This window comes from Triturus cristatus, chromosome 4_1, assembly GCF_964204655.1.
Source record: "Triturus cristatus chromosome 4_1, aTriCri1.1, whole genome shotgun sequence".
In the NCBI taxonomy this organism is placed as follows: domain Eukaryota; kingdom Metazoa; phylum Chordata; class Amphibia; order Caudata; family Salamandridae; genus Triturus; species Triturus cristatus.
Window position 1 is genome coordinate 1150263398 of NC_140585.1, and position 12680 is coordinate 1150276077.

Genomic DNA, 12680 nt, shown 5'->3' on the forward strand with positions numbered 1-12680 from the left:
GCATTATAGTACTGATTCAAGTCTATAATTATCCTATCTACTTAACTGTTGCGTTTAAGGGCCACTGTTCTAATACTAATCTCAAAACTGCTAGTCCAGCCAGCTGCCTTAATCTAGTGGAAGCAATGTCCATCGCACATCCTATTATTTCTGAGGCAAACACTTTCCTTCCCGCAACATTTTCTCTGCCGCCTCCTTGACGTCTTCAGGAAGATTGTCAAGATATGCAGCATAGTCTGTCTTTTATATCTGCCTAGCAACGCCAAGAATTAGATGCTCTGACTGTGCGCGCTGACATCGCTGAGAAATGCTTTGCGATATTATCGAGCCTTCTACCCTCCTGGTCTGTGGGTGCTGAAGGATTCTTTGATCTTCGCTGCGCCACTTGGCAAATACCAGAGTATGGTTTTGAGTGACCTGTGAGGCAGCCAGGTGCGTCCTCCAGGGCCTTGTATTTTTTATCCAGTCTTGGTAACACTGATGGTATTTGTAACACTGGATTGCGCATAATCTTTAAACCTTGGTCCCAAGTATAAGCAATAATGGGCATAGATCTTACTGATTTTCTGAAAGGCTCTTTAAAATCATAAAGAAACCAGTCTTGATGCGCGGGCATTGGCAGCTCAAAACATCTGGCTGCTCTATCCAATAGGTTGTGGAAACCTCCTATATCCCCTGGAAGAGAATATGTTTGAGGTAGAGATGGCGATGCTGGTGGTGGCAGTATGTAATTGCCCCATTCATCTTGTTCCTGGTGAATATCACCTTGTCTTTCCTATTCAAAAGAGGATGGTTTTTGCAGATGCACTTCCTGCAACAAATGGCACAGCACCGGAAAGACTTGTGCTGGTGGAATTGATGGTTCAACCTGTACTACAGGTGGTTGAGGGATTGTTTGTTGATGAGATCGAGATGCTGGTGAAAATCTCCTTTTGTAATCTGCCAACATAGATTGCAAGTCGGATACTAAAGGTGGAGGTAGATATACCATATCCTGCTGGTATTGTCGCTGTTGGTGATGTTGTTGAGGATAATATTGTTGATTATAATACTATTGATCATCTGAATCCTCCTGCTATTTTAAGTTTAGCTCCGAAGGGCTTCGGGCAACCCCAAAGAGACTGTCCTCTTCAGAGTCATTATCATCATCTAGAAGATGTGAAGGCAACATAGATTGTACTCGACTTGGGGATGTTAAAGATGGTGACAAAACATTTCGTGGCTTATTTTCAGTACAAAACTGCTTTTAAAACTGATCATTGACAATGGTTTCTTTATTAACAATGCAGGAGCCGTCGTCAAAGAGGCTTCGGGGAACTGAAACTGCAGTGGAAGCGCTGTCGATGATGATGGAGCTATTGTCGACGATGTTGATGTAGACGAAAGGTTCACCATTGGCGCAGGATTTGCAGCCGATGAGAGGTTTGCTGCCAACAGGAATATTTCCATCGACGATGGTCTTGAGGAGAGGAAAATAAGTTACTTGCCTGTAACTATGGTTATCCAGTATTGGTATCTGTCATAGACTCAAATGCCTGAATTATTTCCCGTCGTCGAGATGGGAGTTCCACGGTAAAATATTCAAGCAGTGCCTTAAATCCTTAATAGGCTATAATGGCCCTAGGCCATCTAATCAGTAGCCTATCCATGTCCTTTTTTAAAAAGTACCAAATGTTAGCACTCACCAGAACACTCCCAGCAGAGGCCAGTTCTCAGATTTTCAAAGCACAAGTAGAAAGTAAGGATCCCAAAATTCAATGAGAACTGACTCTCCGGGGAGGAGGGTGGGTTGCATGTGAATCTATGAAAGATACCAATGATGGATAACCGTAGTTACAGGTAAGCAACTTATTTTCTTATCCAGTATTAGGGTATCTCATAGATTCACATGCCTGAATCAGAATAACAAGCAGTACCATGAAACTGTACTGTTAGTGGACGGTGGGAGACATGCAACTTTAAACTCACAATATTATAGACATATACCAGAAACTATTCTAATAGTTGTTTAAAATCTAGCTTGTAATGCATGAGATAAATCTTTCAGATACACTAGCATTCACATATATTAAGAACCGTCAAAAACAGTTATAAATATATATATATATACACACATTTTCAGACATACGCAATACTGTTATAAAAATAAAGAACGAGCTCCTCTTATGTCAAACAAAAGAAGCTGACCTTAATTGAAGAGATGCCGCAGTACCGCTTGTCCAACCGCTGCATCTTCTCGTTGCATAGATTGCAAACAGCTCTGTAAACGTGTGGACATTCTTCCATGTTGCAGCACGGCATATTCTGTCTAATGTCACTCCAGCACACAAAGCTGTAGATGCAGAAATTGTTCTTGTGGAGTGTGCTTTAGCCCTTGCAGTCAGGGGCTTGTTAGCCTTTTCGTGACAGAACTGAATCGCAGCTGAGACCCATCTGGCGATCATAGCCTTTGTTACAGCTATTCCTTGTTTTCCTTGTTCGTAAGCAACCAGGAGCTGATCTGTTTTTCTTATCTCTTTCGTTTTGTGTAGGTAGAATTTCAAACATCTCTTGACATCCAAAGTATGCAATGCCCGTTCTGCTGGGCTGGATAGATTTGGAAAGAAATATTGCAACATCATCGGCTCGTTGAGGTGAAATTGTGTTGGTACATTTGGTAATAACAGGTTTGTCCGTAAAGCTACACAGTTTTCAGTGAAATGTAGAAAAGGTTCTTTGATTGTAAAGGCTTGTATTTCACTCACCCTCCTTGCAGAAGTAAGAGCTAGTAAGAGGGATACCTTCCATGTGAGAAACTTAAGCTCTGCTTTGTGAATTAGTTCAAACGGTTGTCTCATCAATTGCGCCAGGACTACATTGAGCTTCCATTCCGGAGGAGGCGCACACACAGGGGGAAATGTGCGGAAAAGTCCTCATGAGCTGCTTTACAAGACTAGATGCACAGAGAGAAGAAACAGAATCTTCTCCATTTCAGACGATATGTTGTGATAGTGGTTGCGACACGGGATTTAGCAATGATTTCTCTACACTCTTGCGTTATATTTACGTTCCTAAACTCCAGGAATTCAGGATCCATGCGTGCAAATGAAGAGTGTGGATCCGGATGATTGACTTGACCCTTGTTCCTCGATAACATCGTGGAGGACGGCGGTAGGCGAATGGGTTTCAACTCCGACAGCACGAGCAGTTCCGGGAACCAGTAATGCCCGGGCCAACATGGAGCTATCAGGATCAGACGACAGCCTTCTGATTTCATCTTGCTCAGTACTCTGGGAATTAACAGGATGGGGAAAAGCGTAGGCATATATCCCTGACCATCGCATTTAAAGGGCATTCCCCCTTGACCCCTGTAGCGGGAACCTGCTGGCATAGTACTGGCATTTGGTGTTCTCCTTCGTTGCGAAGAGGTCCAAAGTTGGTTTTCCCCATTTTCCAGCTGGGATTGTTCTAGCTCCCACTCGTGGCAACCGGACTGAGACCTGCTCAACGTGTCTGCAAGGGTATTGTGCAGACCCCCGACATGCCCTGCTTTTAACGTGATCCCATGCGGTGTTGTCCATTCTCATAATTCTTGCCCCTCCTGAGAAAGCCGAATGGATCTTGTTCCTCCTTGCTTGTTGATATAGTACATGCTGGTGGAATTGTCCGTACGCACCAAAACAGAAGAGCCTGCTATTCTCAGCAGGAAAGCTGGAGAGATAGGAATATGGCTTTTAGCTCTAAGCTGTTGATGTGCTATGTTCTCTGCGCCAAGGACCATTTGCCTTGAATTTGCAAGTCCAGTAGATGACGTCCCCAGCCCTCCATGGAGGCATCCGTTGTTAAAAAGAAACCTGGGGTGCTCCGTGGAAAGTCAAGCCTTGAACGAGATTTGATTCCAGGAACCACTACTGCAGAGTTTTCTCCATCCATGGTGTGATTCGAACTACATCTTCGAAGGATCCCAAAACCTGTTGCCACTGATTCTGTAGCTCCTCCTGACGAGGCCTCATTTTCAGTCTGGCCAGAGGTACCAGATTTATCGCTGAAGGACACATCCCCAGGAGCGATTTGTACATTCGCACCGAAACTGACCATTTTGTTGACATTGTCTTTGCAAGCTTTTGAGACGTATCCGCCTCTCCTGAGACAAGAACGCTTTTCCCTGAAGGGTGTCTAAGGATGCGCCCAGAAAAGATATTACTTGAGTTGGAAACAGAACTGTTTTTTCCTATTTAGGGTAAGTCTCAGCGTTTCAAAGAGACGGAGGCAAGTTTTCGTAGCTCGATCGGCTTGCTGCACAGTTGCTACTTTGAGCAGCCAATCGTCGCGGTACGGAAAACTTGAAACCCCTGAGACCGCAGGTTCGCCACTACTGGCGCCAGGCACTTGGTGAAGATTGGTGGTGCTGATTTGAGTCCAAACGGGAGCACTTTGAATTGATAGTGGATAACAGCCACTGTGAATCTTAGGAACTTTCGGTGCTTTGGGTGGATTGGGATATGGAAATATGCATCTTCCATGTCGAGGGATGTCCTGAAATCTCCTTTGTTTAAGCAACCCAGGATATCTGAGAGCGTTACCATCCTGGACGTCTGCTTCTTGAGAAACTTGTTGAGATTCCTTAGGTCCAGAATCGGTCTCCATTCTCCTGATTTCTTTATTAGGAAAAAACGAGAATAAAAACCCTTCCCTTTCTGGGCGAGTGGTACCTTCTCTATTGCATCCTTGAGAAGCGTAGCCAAAACTTCTTTTAACAGTAAGTGAAGACGAGGGGGACCCTTGGGTGGGGTGGTTGGTGGTCGCTGAAGAAACTGAGTGTGACCCTTGTTGACTAGGTCTAAAACCCAGCGATCTGATGTAATCTCGTGCCTCCGCCGCACGTAACCGGAAATTGTCGCACCCAAGGGTAGGGAAGAAAGATGGACTGGTACCCTGATCTGCTCATTGCTTTCTGCCTGAGTGACGGCTTTGTTGGGGTGCTCGCTTGCGACCTCCCTGGCAAGAGAAACCAGCCGTTGAAGATTGCCGATACGATGGAGGGTTATAAGATTGCCGATAATGGGATTGGTATGGTTGGTATTGTTGAGCTCTCTGGTATCCTCCTTTATAAGTGGCGAATCCTCGCCCTCGAGCACCTCTGAACGGTACTCTTCTGTACTGATTGCCAATAGAGCCTCATCAATGTGTTTACTGAAGAGTGACTCCCCGTCAAAACCCAGGACAAGAATTTTTGCTTGTACCTCCGGTCTAAAAGTTGTTGCTTTTAGCCATCCCTGACGTCAAAGTACAGCCGCTCCTGCTAACTACCTAAAACCGGTGTTTGCTACATCAAGGGCACAGTCCATTGATTCCGAGGCAGCACGCTCACCCTCCAGCAGAATTTTGCATGCATCTTGCCTGCTTTCCTCCGGGATGAGGTCTATTAGCCCTGCCATATCAGACCACATTTGGCGGTCATATCGGCAGATACTGGCTAAGGCATTTGCTGCTCTGATTATCACAGCTGCCATTGAAGAGAACCTTTTCCCAAGAATGTCCATTCTACGCCCTTCTTTATCTGGGGGGAGAGGGGAGGTACTAATCGGGATAGCTGGATTCTTAGACCGCCTTTGTGCTGCCTGGCTTCAGAAGTCCAATAAGGCACGATGGAGAGTCAACCGAAGCCCTATATTTCTTTTCCACACCAGGCAGCACCGGTCTTAGGGATGCTGGCCTTTTCATAATTCTGATGCCCTCCTACCAAATATGGTCGACGATAGGTATGGAGCGCACCACTTTTCTTGTGTCCTCTTTGAAATCGTAAAGGTAACATTCTGTCTTCTATACTGTCATAGGTAGATGGAACCTGATGGCTACTCTTTGCATCAAGTTGTGAACCCCTCCCCCTGATATCCTATGGAGGAGAGTCTGCAGGAAGGTGCGGAGGAGGAGATGGTGTTGGAATAACGTAATCATCCCAAGGGTCGGGAGCAGATGTTGAATCTGGCAGTTCACCTTCCTCTACCTCTTCTTCTGAGGAGAAAGTGTTTTGTGCTCCTGGGTCGGTTGTCCCCGAGCCTGGTGTATCTGTAGATTCTTCCGCCTGAGGAACTTGGTTTACAGATTGATTTTGTTGAGGAGGGAACCTTTGCCTATATTCCGCCAACATGGCTTGAAGGTCCTCAATGAATGAAGGCGGTAGGTGGGCCATATCCCTGGGGCATGGTTCTTGACGGAAGTCAAACTGATAGCTATGTCGTGCAGCCATAAACCCCTGCTGGTAATAATGCGCCTCGATAGTCGTCATCCTCCTCATCATCCCTCCTGGCACTTCGCATGGAGGATGATGAATTGTGAGCTATCCCATAGAGGCCGTTATCATCATCAACCTCTTCCTCAACATACTCTTCCAACAGATGTGATGGAAAAAAAGGTGACTGACACTTTACTATAATCCTGCATAGACCGGTGTAAAAATGTCTTTGTTACTCTGGTAATCGGAGCAATCATCGTCGACGGGGGCGTCAACGGTGCAGAAATCATAGGCAAGGGAACTTCTTTCGTCGACGGTGTCTTCGTCGTTGACCATGCCTTCGTTGTCGAGGGTGCCTTTGTCGTCAACTGTACCTTCGTCGACGGAATGGTAGTCGACAGAGGGGCGTCGACAGTCTTCGATGACGATGGAGCTTTCGTCGAGATGGAGACTCTTGTAGAGAGAATAGGAGACTGGATTGCCGTCGTCATAACTGTAGCCATCGACAAAGTCACACAAACTGTTGTCAACGAGACAGATTTTCGTCGACGATGGCTTCTTCAGGGATTTTTTACCTACAGGATCAGAAGATGAAGCTCTAGGGCGATCTCTAACCTTCCTAGCTGGTGTAGAGGGCACAGATAACCGGTTTAGAAGAATGTTTGGCAGCCTTCTACTTACTTGAAGCCCTTTCCTGGGAAGGTTTAAAATGTTTCTTCCCCTCACCTGAGGATCTTTCCTGAGATCTAGCCCTCTTGTGGGAAGTTGAAGTTCTGTCGTCGTCGTCTTCATCAGAAGAACGAGACTGCTGTTTTGTGGTTTGGAGCCACAATACACAATCTTCCCTCTCTGGCCTTGAGGGTCTTGTTAGAGAAGGTGCGACAGATTTTACAGTCTTTCACCTCATGTCTGGGACGTAGGCGATAAATACATTCTTTGTGTGGATCATCCACATGTACTCTTTTCCTCCCACAGGTCTTACAAGGGCGGAAAAGGCCTTTCTAGTCTGACATGATGTCTAGAATTTGCTGAGTAGAAGAAAAAACTGAGTAGCACTCAGGGAGACTCCCTTCCACATGACGTGCGGTGAAAATCTGAGGAAAACTGGCCTCTGCTGGGAGTGTTCAAGAGAGTGCTAACAGCTGATTGGCTGTATGCCAACGTTTGGTCCTTTTTTAAAAAAGGACATGGATAGGCTACTGATTAGATGGCCTAGGGCCATTATAGCCTATAAGGGATTTAAGACACTGCTTGAATATTTTACTGTGGGACTCCCATCTCGACGACGGGGAATGATTCAGGCACGTGAATCTATGAAAGATCCCCCAATACTGGATAAGGTAATTTTTACCATTGATGACCATGGCCCTTGAATCGTGGACAATGACGTCGCCGAGAAGAATGCTGCGAAAGACATCATTATAGTGGTGGCAGTAAGGACCGTCGACGCTGCTGGGACAGCATTTGATTTACCAAGGACAGAAGAGGGTCTTGTCAGAGATGTCGATGTGCCACCTGGCGGTGGAGCAGACACTGTTTTTTTTAAAAGTGTGTTTCACTTTCTGTGGTGAAGGAGGAGGCTCTAAAGTGTTTTTTTGAAGGGATTTTGAGGCAGAACTTGCCTTTTTCTGGTCTTGCTGCAGCTTATGAGGTAACTTGGAAGGAGGATATATATAAAAAAGGAGGGACTCAGAGCGTATAAAGGTCCAGCATACATGCTCCAAGTAACTAGTCAGGGTAAGAAGGGTAGGCAGTTCCTATTAAGATGTGGACGTCTACTTAGGTAAGTACAGTTCCAAAGAGTCAGCCGGGAGCGTGACTCTTTAGGAACAAACACCCTCACACACCTAGATAGGCGTCATGGTTCATCATTGGGCTTTTGCTCTACGTCGGGCTGGCACTTCAATGCCGGACGGATCCCCTTAATGGGGGCTCTTTACCGGACATCTTTTTAGGAGCTGTTTGTGAAGTGTGGGTCTTCGTTATAGACGTCAAACCGGGTTTGTCTCCATCTGCCAGACTCCATCTGGCTGACTTTTGCATCTTTTTTCCTATGCCTGCAGAAGTGTGTCATAAAGATTGGCTCATACTGTTTGCCAACTGATTTTCCCATTCTCGGGTGACAGTACTCCAAAGCCAGCACCGTGGAGTATTTCTTCAAGTTCCATTCACCGTGGAGGTGGGCGGAGCCACGATCCAGGCGGAGTCCTGATAAACAAAAATGCCCATGTTTTCGGCGTCCCTTCCTAGGCGTACGTTACTGGTCCCGAGGAAATACTCCCCAGGTATGGAGTTTCCTTGAAACTGACTTTCTATATCTGTCAAAAACTCGAAAGGAGAACCAAAACCGGTTCAATAGATATATATTAGGGCCTAATAAATAGGTACCTGTTGAAATACAAAGCTAGATTGGAAAGGAATGGACAGATTGAAATACATGAAACACCCAACAAGAGTTGTGGATATAAAAATATATCTTTTATATTTGTTTTATTTTTTTAGTTGAATTATTCATTTCAATTTTTACAAAAATTCTTACAAAGATTCAATCAAGTAAATACATATATAAATATAATACATACAATCAAAACAAATCAATTTGTGTATCTGTTAATCAAAACGTGGTTCAAAGCCCCACACAAAAATCAAATTCGTACATACACACACTCAATCCAAGTCACATTCAACACAACAAATCAAAAGGTGAAGCAAATTATCCTTAGGTGTTCAGATGGATGTAGTGATTGATAGATCATCCAAAGGAAGCCAGCTGGTACTCTAAGAAGAAGGAGGTCAGCGAATCAAGCGCCAACGCGCGTTTCGGTATAGGGCCCACTCAGGGGCCCCACCTTCATCAGGGCGTAGACCAAGGATAATAAGGGGCAAGAACAAGACTAAAAACTAAATCCTTGATAAGCCGTGGATATCAGTCTGCCGAACCTATATGCAAGCGCAGTCAGGTGTCAAGAGGAAGCATCCAGCCTTGTTCAAATAAGAGAGACTCACTTCGTCTGGCTGAAAGGTAGGCGTTTAAAATATGGCCAAGTCGAAACACGGGGAATTTGAATAGGCAGTGGCGACGTATAGGAACGAGCAACAGAGGCTTCAAAGCTGGTCTCGTGGAATTCGGAAGCGTAAGTGAGCAAGGTCTTACACTGCTATTTACCCCGCATAAACCGGTTCTTTATTGTGCTTTTGGGGTCCCCCTCTCCTAAGTGGTTTTCTATACCTGTCAGACACTAGTGTTACACTTTGTGAGCTCATGTACTCTACAGAGCCGTGCAAGCACGATTTTCCTGAATCCTCAGCATAGCCTCAGCCTTCCTTGCAAGGCTTGATATCGCACCCAACGTCCAAGTCTCCTTATGAATAGACGTGTTATGCGGAGCTGTAAAACTGTTTACTGAGCTCCGGTTTCACTTTGCCTTATATTTATTGCTAACGTACTTCACGTATAAGGCACTCTGCTGGCAATTAATCAAAACTGTCCCAGACTTACCAGGTACAATCCAGGAGAGCAACCGTGTTTGATCTGCTTTATGCAGTTATAGTAAAACATCTGGTTTATAGTGAAGCCCTTACTCATCTTACATAAAATTTCAGCTTCCAATCACTACCAACATCTGTGTTTGTTTACGTGTGTACGTGATTTGCTGAGTGTGAGTCCCTTCGACGCCGATCAGGTGACTTCGACTTCGGCGCCGTACTCTTGTCAGAATGACGCCGAGAGGAATGCCTTCTCTTTTTCTTGTGCTTCTTAGCTCTCGAAGCATGCCCCGACGTCGACCTCGAAGCCGACCTCGACTTCGATCGAGACCTCGATCTTGTTTTCCTCCTCCCTCTCTTCTCCTTCTTCATCCTGGCAATAAAAAGTTTTGCCTCCCGTTCTTTCAAAGCCTTTGAGCTCATTTTACGGCAGCTGGTACAACCATCCACATCGTGGTCCGAGGATAAACACCACACACAGTCCTCATGTGGGTCAGTGATGGACATATGCTTGCCACACTCCCGGCAAGGCTTAAATCCAGACTTCCTCGATGACTTCTTCAAAGAAGACAGGAAACAGCAATGAAAATACACAAAGTATCAACGACGCTAACAGCAGCGATTCCCGAAATCCGTTGGCTTCGACGGCGCGGAAAAAAGGGAACTGACGTCATCACGCCGACGAGGTCCTCTTATGGAGCCGGTGACGTCAGCGGAGTCGCGAGCGGAGCCGTGTCTCTGTGACGTCGTCTTCGGCCTCATCGGCGTGGACTGCTACAAAAGTTTCCGAATGTTGCTGGCGCAAGGGATATTCACAAGGTGAGGAATCCACTGGCAGATGTATCCATCAGAATAACACATATTGCCTCAGCATGATCAGGCCTCAACAGCAGACTCACAGGGTTCCTTTTATCAGCCCTTTACAGTGAATACCGCACTTAAAATACGCGCCTCTTGGTATTCCGGGCTGTTTGAGCTATTACATGCTAACCTCCAACTGTTTATCACCCTCACTGTGGTGGTTGCGCTAGAGTGCTCACCATCCTCTTGAGTTCACAGATAAGGTTCTGCTGGGAATGTTTTAAAATGCAGCAGCTACTGGGTAGTCTCCTTTGGGATAAGCACACTTAATTGCACTCAAAGAGGCTCTGTATACGGAGCATCTACCCCCTTGGAAAATAACCATCACTATCCCCTTATTTTAACACCGACGTTTTGCCTTTAGCGTCTTGCAAAATCCTTTTAAACCAACAAAAATTCACATTTTAGCTACACAGTAGACTGTGGGTGAATGGTAGTTCTTTTGCCATTTATCTACTAATGCTGTAGAGAAGCTCAATTTTCCTACAAAATAAGGCTCCAGTAGCTTATTTGTTTTAATAACTGTGTTTAAATCTGGTCAACTGTGCATTTGTGTCTTTGTATTTCTAAGACTGAAGTTCCCAGTCAAGTTGTATTTCCCACTTCTTTCCTCTATAGGAACTGAATGAGTATGTGTGCCGAGGTTGTGTCATGAGCTCACCCGATAATACAGGTAAGCGTTTTAAATAGTCATTTACATTTCGCAATAGGACACAACTGCACTTCTTTAAGCATGTACACGTGGTGGTTCGTAAGGGAGTTCGTAGTGAGATGTAACATACAATGTTATGCTAACACATTGTCTCTTTTCAGGGAAGATTCTGACCAGCGACTAATTTGAGTGATTCATATATCTAAAGCTGGTTGTATACTCTTCTTACCACCTACTCAGTTTGGTATGCGTGGTTATTTCGTAAAACGACCTTTACAACGCAGTCAAAATACTGCAATACACTTACATCGCTGGATGGCGCTCTAGACTACGGAATAGTGTGGTTTACTATTCCAACACCTTCCCTACTGTTACGTAGGATGGAGTTGGAATAGTAAATCACACTATTCCTAAGTCCAGCGCAAGTCGTTGTAACGACTTGGGTTGTAAAAGCAGCGATGTAATGTACCGCAATCTAAATGATCGCGTTGTATTATCATACATCCAGTTATTTCACCTGTTCACGTTATGGTCCTGAAGAAAGCCGATACACCTCCACGGAGGGTGCTTGGCTAAAAACATGTCATCCACTGGTCTATGAAAGGTTGACTCCTCCTGCCATAGCTCAACCTTTTTAATCCTGACCTCTGGGTGCCCCACTAAAGTTTGTTCAACACACCAAAGAGTTAGTTTTAGCTCACTTTCACTTTTTCCACCACACTCCGTCCACACCCTGCTTATCTCAAGGTTTTAGGATACCTCTTCACTCTGTTTAAAACATCCCTGAGCTCCTCCCTCTCAGAGATGGGGTTGTATCCCGCACTGCAACTAGGTTTGCAGTAAAAGGAGGTTACCCGAAGATGAAGCATGCCACCTACGGGTGGGTGAGGGAAACGGGCCTTTAAAAGGGACTCCCCCGCACTCCTGCTGATTTTCAGACCCAGGGGCTCATCTGTGTGTTTTCTATAAGATAGTCATCCCACTCCTGGTGCAGATCCCCTAGCTCTCCTCCTCATGGTCATCATCAGTGGTTACCGGGCCCTGCTGAGCAGCAGGTGGTGGTAAATGTGAAGCAACTGTTGGTATCAGATTTGGACCTTGTTGTGGAGTGGAAGGAGGGACAGACAGTTGTCGAGGTGGTAATGCAGATTGTCCAGTAGGAGCAGACGCTGTGGGAAACCTTCTCCTGTAGTCTGATCAATGAAATTGCAGGTCCGTGAGCCATTAAGATGGCATGCAGATAATTTCTTCTTGGTATTGTTGGTGATACTGCTCCTGAGGAATTTAGTAATGTTGTTCCTTGTGTTCTTCATCATAGTCGCCCTCCTGACACTTCACATGCAACTGTGGTGGACTATGTGTATAGCCAAAAGGATCATCATCCATATCTTGTTCTTCTAGCGCGTGTAAAGGAACTAAAAGGGTCACTTTACTAGGTGAGGTGATCTCTGGTGTAAATTGTCTAAT

The 12680-nt window shown here is 45.4% G+C and overlaps 1 protein-coding gene across 4 annotated transcripts in view; it reads right to left on the bottom strand.

The window, feature by feature from the left end:
- PRKACA (protein kinase cAMP-activated catalytic subunit alpha) overlaps positions 1-12680 on the bottom strand; it is a 902215-nt gene that overhangs the window by 175192 nt on the left and 714343 nt on the right. The window lies entirely within an intron of this gene.